General features: G+C 47.5%; 1 long non-coding RNA gene across 1 annotated transcript; it reads right to left on the reverse strand.

The window, feature by feature from the left end:
• Positions 1-86: 86 nt before the first annotated feature.
• LOC145509451 (uncharacterized) lies at positions 87-8,825 on the reverse strand. The gene is made up of 3 exons (XR_014056096.1): positions 8,008-8,825; positions 7,032-7,148; positions 87-5,239 (listed from the first exon to the last, which is right to left on the reverse strand). It is a non-coding gene; the product is annotated as an uncharacterized LOC145509451 (long non-coding RNA).
• Between the last annotated feature and the right edge of the window lie 1,096 nt (positions 8,826-9,921).

Here is a 9,921-nt window from a genome sequence, read left to right on the forward strand (position 1 = left end):
GAGGACCTTCACAAAAATAATCTCACAGCTGAACAGCATCATCCTTTGGTTGACACTCTTGGTTAGAAACTTTAACAGACTTTTCCTTGTCAATGAAATTGGAGTGGTTTATTTTTATTTTGTTGGAGGGACGCCAATAATGCAATACAGTTAACCATGGACTGACTTGTTCTAGTTCCCGCCAGCACAGTTTTGGAAACCAGTGGTCTAAGTGATGCTGGGTGAAAAAGCATTTGCCCAACTCCCCCTGCCCCACCCCCAACCCACCTAGCACTCACTGAATGACTTATTTAATAAAACAGTATGATAAACACAAGCTAGTGTAAAGGAAGAGCAGTTTCCAAGAATATGTAGTGGCAAAAGCCAGCCTTTGTTTTGAGCGTGCCAATTTCCATGACCAGTTGGAGTACACCTAGGGACTTTACTCACTAGTTGGGGTTTCACATGCCCCTCTTGGAGTGAGGTTATTGTCGGGGAGCCACTGTGATTTAGCTGTGTGTCTAACATGGAAGGCGTTACTACAGACATTGAGCATGTCTACTGTGGGTGAAGGGGGGCCATGGGTACCACCCATCTCAGTGCATCCAGGGAAGGGTCGTCTTTTCCGTATCTCACACTGAAGGGCAGCAGTGGGTTCAGTACCTGTCAGAGCGTCTGAAAAGGTTCAGAGCATAATGTTACATAAGCAGGCTGAGAAAAGGGTGAAGATACCCTATTTTCATCTTAATCCCACCTCCTTGATGTAGGTAGACCTTCCTCAACGGAGGAAAAGGGGGGAGTCAGGCTCCTCAAACTGAGTGCTGAATTTGGTGCTTGGGGAAAACAGAGGAGGGAAGATTGAGTATGGACTTGGATAGTCTGAGTTGGTCTGGGCAGAGGAACAGGCCTCTGCTGGACCTAACGCCGGAAAGAGTTTGGCTTGCAAAGGAAATAGAGGGGACGAGGAAGCTTATTTGGCTTCAGCAGCAAGATAAAGCTACCCTCATAAAGAGGTCTGGGGATGGGGGAGATCCGAGGAGAGAAAGGAGCAGTGACAGGAAACAGGGTTGGGATCACAGGGCTTAGACCAGAGGCCTGTCAAGGGGTCTATAGGATCCTTGTGGGCCGAACATGGTGTTTCGTAAACAGTGTTCACTTACTACAAAGATGTGTTGATTAGATAGGTCTCTTCCAGGGCCATGATTATTTTTGCTATTCGGCAGATTTTTGTTTCCCTATACATGCTAACAGCATGATGATGAAAAAAAGCTGATTGTGTGACAGATAGATTGCTGTCCAAGAGATTGAGAAGAAATGTGTCTTCCAAGTGCCCGGAATTCCTTTTCCTCAGGAGCCCTTCTCTGTCTTCCTCCTTCGAGTGGGTCGTATTCTTACATCTCTTCCCCATCACATCCCGCTGTCCGGGAAGGGATGTATACCCACCACTCTAACATGAATAGGTTTTACCCAGGGACCGGTTGCCCCAGAAGCTCGATCCCTCAGGGGAGGAATAATAACACACCCAGTCACGTGTCAGGGAGCGTCACTCACTGGGAATCTGAAGCGATTGGGATGTTAATGGGGCAATATCCTGTTTCAGAGCTTAAGAATTATTCCAAGTGAATGGCCTCCCCTTGCTCCTGCTCTTTCCAGGATAAGGGTGCTACTACTGTAATGGATTAGTTCTCCTTTTTTCTTCCAAGGCCAAGCCCTTGGATTTGTGAGTGGAATCCATTTCCTACCAAGGCTGCAAGAGTCAGAAACCTCTTTGTAGCCCTTTCACTGAAAACTGCTTCTGTTCACAGGCTTGAGATGACTGTATCCTTTTAGGTACAACAGTCCTGTAATGAATAGCTTTCAATGGTTTGTCTTCCAGACAGAAGCACATTTCTGAGAATACTTCCAGGACTCTACTGGGAGCTGATACATAAGATATGCTCCATGCCCACAAGGGTTTAACCACTCAGATCTTGAAACAGAAGACAAACAACCTAATGCAGAAATCACCCCTGGAGTCCCTGGTGGTGGTTACCTGTCTTGCTCGAGTTCCTTCCCATGACCTTCTTATTTGGCTGTTCAACATTTTGTAGAACAGCTCCAGCCCTGACATGCACCCTCCTCAAATAATGAACTATGCTATGCTATGCTAAGTCGCTTCAGTCGTGTTCGACTCTGTGCGACCCCATAGACGGCAGCCCACCAGGCTCCCCTGTCCCTGGGATTCTCCAGGCAAGAATACTGGAGTGAGTTGCCATTTCCTTCTCCAGTGCATGAAAGGGAAAAGTGAAAGTGAAGTCGCTCAGTCGTGTCTGACTCTTAGCGACCCCATGGACTGCAGCCTACCAGGCTCCTCCATCCATGGGATTTTCTAGGCAAGAGTACTGGAGTGGGGTGCCATTGCCTTCTCCGCAAATAATGAACTAGAAGCTGCTTTTTTCTTCCTCTCATGGTGGAAATAAATCCCTTTCTACCATCATACTTGCTCAGGGCAAAAGGAGAAAGTGGTGCCCCGTTATAGATAGAGCATCCAACAGCTCCTCCAATCCTGGCTTGACTGACAAGTAAGCCTGCATTTCAAAGCTGGGACTCAAAAGATTCCAGAATTGAAGCTGCCTGGATCCCATGTGTTAGCTGGTCCCTCTGCCTCCGTCTTAGTAGGGAGGAGATGGCTACCAAATAAGAGAAGAGGCAGGGAAGAAGGACTTGGATGTGGTATTTCTTAGTGTGTCCTGCAGCCTAGCCTAGGAGGTGAGGATGCAGCAGCTCCTTGGGTAGAGGACACTTTTGTAGTCTTGATGACCAAGAATAGGAAAAATAAAGTTGTCTAAAGTGGGCGACTGCTCAATCTTAGAGGCCAGTTCTGGGCTGACCTTGTATTCAACGTTGAATCTCTGGACCTCCCCTGCTCCTTTTCAGGTCACAGATGTTCAGAAGAAATGGGGTTTGATGAAAGAAGGATGGCATGATTTTTTTTTCCCCCTCCATCAGGCTTTTGACCTCTCAAATACTAAAGGTTTTTGGCACGCAAATAACTACCCCAAGTCAGGTTTCAGCTTTAAGAAGATAGCAGGATTTATGTACTAGCTTGTGCTAGTATGTACTCCCGTACTAAGGAACTGACCCTTAATTCTTCCCTTCTTATTAATTTGTCAGTAGGGGCCAAACTCTCATGTGGGGCCAAAGTTAAGACAGTGCTTTCCAGTTTCTCCTCTCATAGGTGATACAATTGGAATGACTGTTTTTGATACCCAGGGTACAAAAAGGATTTGAGAAATGTCCACCAGGGGTAATATGTATTGCTACAACTGGCACTTCCGGGGAACTCTCTAGCTCTCTTTAGTTTCTGTTGCTAAGGTCAAGTCTATGTCCTGGCCCATGTCCAGAGAAATAGGAGTCTCTGTTAAATAGGTGGGTGTTTTGGAGACCACACATGGAGGAGGATTACCTGAGAAAGGGCTATTCTAGGATGACACGCTTTTCCTGGCACTCCTTATTGCTGGGGAGATTTGGTCCGATCTTAACATGAGCCTCCCTGGTTAACCTCAACCTGAGAGCTGGCTGAGAAGGGGTTTTTAGGAGGGACCGTGTCTTCTTTGGAAATGGTGTTCTCTACCCCAGTTCTGCTTAACTGTTGTACAAGGGGTCTACTTCCTTTTCTTCAGTCATCCCAGGCCTTGAGTTTGGGGAAGAAGCATTATTCATTCATTCATTCATTCACTACCATGTGGTTTCCTGTGCTGGAGGAAATTTCCCATTATATATAAAGAGAAGCCCAGAATCTCAGTTCCTCATCCTTCCTGAAGGGGTCCTTTGATCCTCTTTCCATTCTTGCTTGGGAGCATTAGCTGAGGGCTCTGTCACACAACCCTGGAAAGACAAGAGTTTCCAACCAATTTGAGCCGGGCTGGCCTGTCTTCCTCCTGGAAGAGTCCATGGAGCTGCTGGGCACTTGCTCGTCATCCCTTCTGTTTGCTTTCTCCCTTCTCTTCATTGCTCCTCTCCCTCACCTCCTCCAAATGCAAGCCTATGATTTGGACAAATCTGGGGATTTTGTTTCAGCTCATTATCTGCAGTGATTTTTTTTTTTCTTTCACAATTTGCACAGAAATATCACCAAAGTCATGTTGAATACTGGTGGTGCTCAGATCCACCTCTCAGTAGGTACCCATAGAGATCTTTGGGTTGAATTCAGTCAGCCAAACCTTTATCCTGGTTGGATTGCAGCCCCATCAGGGAGCCCGGAGTCTCAGCCGGGGAGGGGAGCCCTCTGGCACCTTCTTCTCAGAGACTGTCTCTTTTGCAGCTGCTTTAGGATATGGGGGCATCGCTAATGCAGCCTCTTTCTACTGGAATCCTCTCCTCTTATTCTGCGCCTTCATTTCTCACTGTACTGGGACTGGAGTTGGTGCCTCTGGCCTTGGAAAAGGAGAGCACACTCCAGGATCTGGACTCCAGTTTTTCATTTTATTCTGACTGAGAAGTATTGTGGCCTGGGTATGGAGGAATTTCAGTCTTAGTGTGGTTGGCTGCCTATTTGATGTGGGGGCAGTTTTATTCTGTGGCCCCCTGGAGCAGGAGGCCAGAAAGCCTGGTGTCCATCCTCTGATGGAGTCCCCTCCTTCCACGCACTGAGCTACCCTGGGGAGACTCATACCAAGAGGACCAGCACTCACCGTGGTCACTCCAGGGCCTCCTGCTCTCCCGGTCTTGATCTTGATGGTATTTCTTTCTGGCTCATCCCATCTGTCCGTTCACAGAGTGGATTACAGAGCAGGCAAAGCCCTGACTCACTAGGAACCAAGAGGGCCCCAGAAATGCCTTCCATGTGGAGAAAGCCATTAGTGGCAGCCAAGCCTGCAGGGTAGGGATCACTGTCTAAGGCAGTCGGGCAGTGCCAGAGCTGTGTTTTCACAAGAACTCCTACCTTGATGTCTTCCTCTTCTCTGGGGGCTTGCTGGCTTTAAGGCAGTTTGTGGTGGAAGCCTTCCTCTTTCCGGGAAGGCAAGTCTGTGGTTGTCTCCTCACAAAGTGATGTGTTGTAGGCTGCACTGCTCTTCATCCTGTGGCCTCAGCTGACTCCTAACGTGGCTTGGGTCTTCTCCTCCTGGAATATAGCTAGAAAGGATTTGCAGAGGCCGTAACCCAAGGAGCAGTAATGGTCAGCAAAGCCAATTCCCTTCCCTTCTGGCCATGAGTTCTGCCTACATTCTGTACTCCCTGGAGAGCTGAGATGGCGCTGGTTGTGTCAGTGTCTGGGTTCCTAAAAAAGGCAAGGACCAGTGTGAGTTGTTTAATAGAACAGGTTCAGCGTTTCGTGTTTACCAGTCACGGTGCTAAAAAGCGACGACACGGAAATGTCCACACTGACCTTCCTACTCCCCTTCAGGGAGTGTACAATCCAGACTATTATTCCCACCCCTCCTTGCCAGGAAAATATCTTCACTTAAGTAAACTCAGAAGACTCCTCTGGTCACTCTGTTGCTCACTTGATTATCTATCTACCAGCTCTGGGTTTCTCATAATTATGGGATCCCCCAACTTGAGGACATGAAAGTGTGTCAATTAGTAAGGGGAGCAGAGCTGACTTTATGCTTTCATTTGACACCTTTTTTATCTGACCATTTTCTAAAAGTCAGTGAGAACAACTTAAAAAGATGGGCATCAACACCCCCGAGGTTGAGCTCTACCCAACCTAGACGTAGCTCGTCTTCTTTCTGCTGATAACCTCACCCCATTTCTCTTGTACCAATATAAGTAAGAAATAGCAAAAGCCCCAGTGGAGCTTCTGACTGCTAGGACTGTAAATAAAGCCTGGGAAACCCACAGCCCATGGAGCCTTGTGGAGGGTTCCCCAATGCCCTTGAGGTCCTCAGCTCTTGCTTTTCAGTAAGAGCAGGTGGAGGGGTGCCTGAAGTCTTGAGGAAATGTGCTTCTCCACGCAGTGCTCTGAGCTCCGTGTCCTTTACCTCCTCTTTAGAGAGATGTGCTGTGGCCTGGATATGGAGGAATTTCAGTCTTAGTGTGGTTGGCTGCCTATTTGATGTGGGGGCAATTTTATTGTTCTGTGACCCCTGGAGCAGGAGGCCAGAAAGCGAGGTGTCCATCCTCTGATGGAGTCCCCTCCTCCCACCCACTGAGCTACCCTGGGGAGACTCATACCAAGAGGACCAGCACTCACCATGGTCACCCCAGGGCCTCCTGCTCTCCTGGTCTTGATCTTGATGGTCTTTCTTTCTGGCTCATCCCATCTGTCCATTCACAGAGTGGATTACAGAACAGGCAAAGCCCTGACTCACTAGGAACCAAGAGGGCCCCAGAAATGCCTTCCATGTAGAGAAAGCCATTAGTGGCAACCAAGCCTGCAGGTGGGGATCACTGTCTAAGGCAGTCTGGCAGTACCAGAGCTATGTTTTCACGAGCGCTTCTATCTTGATTTCTTCCTCTTCCTTGTGGGGCTCACTGGCTTTAAGGCAGTTTGTGGTGGGAGCCTCCTTTTTCTGGGAAGGCAAGTCTGTGGTTATCGCCTCACAAAGTGACCTGATGTGTTGTAGGCCACACCACCCTCCCTTCATCATGTGGCCTCAGCTGACTCATAAATTCCTAATGTGGCCTGGGTCTTCTCCTGTAATATAGCTAGAAAGGATTTGCAGAGGCCATAACCTGAGGAGCCGTAGTGGTCAGAAAGATGAATTTCTCCTCTCTTCTGGGTTTGGATTCTGGGTATATGGTCAACTCCCTAGAGAGCCTCGGCACCTTCTCCCTCTCTCTAAGTTTCCAAGGTAGAGACTAGGAAGTATTTGATTTCTTCATGCACCCATGAAACTGTTCTTATTTTGTGAGTGCCTCTTATGTAATGGGCACCATGTTTCATAATTTTACTCAGGATAAGTGATCCAGCCCATGCTTTAGAATTTCAGAGCTTGTTGGGGGAGATGGGGGCTTTCTCTTATCCCTGTCTTTGACCTTATACTATGGGAGTCTGTGCCCTGGGAGCCTGGAACACTATCCTTGGGAAGCCTGGTATTAGCATTGCCCTACCCCAACTCACTCACCATGGTCACTCCAGGGCCTCCTGCTCTCCCAGTCTTGATCTTGATGGTCCTTCTTTCTGGCTCATCCCATCTGTCCATTCACGGAGTGGTTTACAGAGAAGGCAAAGCCTTGACTCACTAGAAACCAAGAGGGCACTTCTTAGTGGCAGCCGAGCCTGCAGGGTGGGGATCACTATCTAAGGCAGCCTGGCAGGGCCAGAGCTATGTTTTCACAAGTGCTCCTATCTCGATGTCTTCCTCTTCCTTGTGGGGCTCACTGGAAGTTTGTGGTGGGAACTTTCCTTTTTCTGGGGAGGCAAGTCTGTGGTTGTCTCCTCACAAAGTGACCTGATATGTTGTAGACCACACTGCCCTTCATCATGTGGCCTCGGTTGACTCCTAAATTCCTAATGTGGCCTGGGTCCTCTCCTCCTGGAGTATAGTTAGAAAGGATTTGCAGAGGCCGTAACCTGAGGAGCAATAGCGGTCAGAAAGATGCATTCCTCTTCTCTTCTGGGTTTGGATTCTGGGTATATGCTCAACTCCCTAAAGAACCTTCTCCCTCTAAGTTTCCAAGGTAGAGACTAGGAAGTATTTGATTTCTTCATGCGCCCATGAAACTGTTCTTATTTTGCGAGTGCCTCTTATGCAGTGGGCACCATGTTTCATTACTTCACTTAGGATAAGTGATCCAGCCCATGCTTTAGACTTGCAGAGCTTGTTGGGGATGTGGGGGTTTTCTCTTCTGTTCCCTGTCTTTGACCTTCTACTATAGGAGTCTCTGCCCTAGGAGCCTGGCTACCCCAACTCATGCCAAAGCAGGTCTCAGTGAAGCAGTATTCTTCATTCTGGCCCCAAGACCACCTCTCCAGTCCTGACTTCTCCCTTCTCTGTCAATTGCAGAACGCTTCCAAGCATACTGACCCTGTATCCTTGGGTTCCCCATTATCTGTCATAATCTCATCCTTCTTCTTGCCCCCCCTCACTTAACACTTACCCTGGGATCCTCGTAGGCATCCATTCACACACCGGAGTCTTCAGTGAAGCCCTTTCTCCCAAGAGAATAGTGATCCCATGGACTCTTAAGGCAAGTGCCTCATATCCATCTGTCCTCTGTAATTATCCCCTACAGAAACCTAGGTTTTGATCAGGAAACATGGAGCTGCCAGAGCCTGCCAGGGAGATTCACAATGCCACCCCACACCTCTGGCTAGAATCCTCCAGAGAGTTCTCACTGTCATAGAGAAGCTACATCTTGGGTTCTCTCCTCCCTTGTTTGAGTTTTCAGGGATTTGGCTTCCTATCAACAATGAGTCTTGGTTTTATCCTTTGAAGAAGGAAAGCCTTAGATGATGGACTTAGATGATGATTTATTTCCATGTTTGCCTCCCAGGTGGTTCCGATCATGACTGGCTTTAAGGAAGCAGCAGCAGCACCTTAGTTTCTCCTTAGGTGACAGAACTGCGCTGGCCGTGAAGGGCAGGCACAGCCCCTATCCATCCCACTGTGAATGCCAAGATCTCTCTACATCACTCTTTTCTCAGGAAGCTTGGTCTATCCCTCTGGCCTGACGGTATCTTAACTCCCTGTTTTTGGCTTGTGGCTCAGCTTATCTTGTAGCATCCTTTTTCCGGGGCTCTTCATCTTGGTGAAGCTCTGTGGGCAGTGAGATGAATGGCTTCTGGGAAGTCTCCTCATGTGAGGGTCCACTTGTCCCTAGAGCTGGTGTGTTCTTGACTTTCAGACAATTAGCTGGTAATGGTCTGCCTCTAACCAGTATGATTGTTTGCTTGCCACATGAGTTTAGCAGTCTCCATGGGTATAATTTGGCAGAGGAGGTTCTCAAAGCTCATTCCATTGTGAGGTTCACCAAGGCTTCCGTAAGATTCTCTGTCCTCATTGGCGGATCCTGAGGATTCTGTGACTTCCTTCAGTTGAAAAAAAAATTCATTTCCCACGTTCAGGATGTGGGTGAGGTTCCCTTTTACCAGTGGGAGAGTAGCCTGGGGAGAAGACTTTGATGGTCTGAGGCACTGCTTAATATGCACGTGAATAACCTCCTGGAATTAGGAAAGAAAGATCTTTGACTTCTTTTCTCCATCTTCTCTCTATTCCTTTGAGCTGCATCCTGTGTGTCCCAGTTCAGATGCTCTTCCCATTCACTCACGCGTCCGGGAGTTTAGACTTAACCCAGGTGCAGTGACCCTCCTTCAACTGGTGTGCTTTCACATTTTAAAATGTTTATTGCGTCAACATTGCAACAATAAGTCTATTTTATAAGGGAAAAGATAAATCCAAGAAGCCCAAGAATCTTTCTTTCTTCATTTTTTTTTCATGTTCTTTTCCTGCCTCCTTCATAAGTGGATAAGGTATTTATGTAATTTTCATACTTGAATAAAATTTTTATACTTCTGTATAATCAGCTGCGCCTGGGATCAGTTTCAGGGATGCTGCTGAGGGGTTGTCAATATTGATGATCAGATACATGGCCCTTCTCTGTTTATGGCCACTAGTGCAAGGGAAGTGATGCTGGCTTCTCAAACTCTTTGGACCTTGTTATCGCTGCTCTAGTATTTGACCACCACACGTTGCAAACCTAGGAGATGGGGTTTGTCTTAAGCTTTATGAAACGGTCTCTCTCAGTGAGTGAGGAGTTTTCCTTCTCTTTTTACGAGCTCTACAAACCCTTTCTAATTATATTCTAAGAGAAAATGCCCCAGAGAGCGTATTCCACAGGAGTCCAAATAATAGAGGCAAAGAGGGAATTAAGGGAATTTATTTATAAGTGCTTATTGAGCCATTACTCTGTAGGTTCTGGCTGGAAGATGGCAGACTGCCAGTGGGATGGAGTTAAAATAAGAATAAGAAACTGTCCCTCCATGACGAACTTAGAAGCTACAGTATCAGAGCT

The sequence above is a fragment of the Giraffa tippelskirchi genome, chromosome 1, assembly GCF_054371585.1.
Source record: "Giraffa tippelskirchi isolate mGirTip1 chromosome 1, T2T-mGirTip1v1.2.pri, whole genome shotgun sequence".
Taxonomy (NCBI): domain Eukaryota; kingdom Metazoa; phylum Chordata; class Mammalia; order Artiodactyla; family Giraffidae; genus Giraffa; species Giraffa tippelskirchi.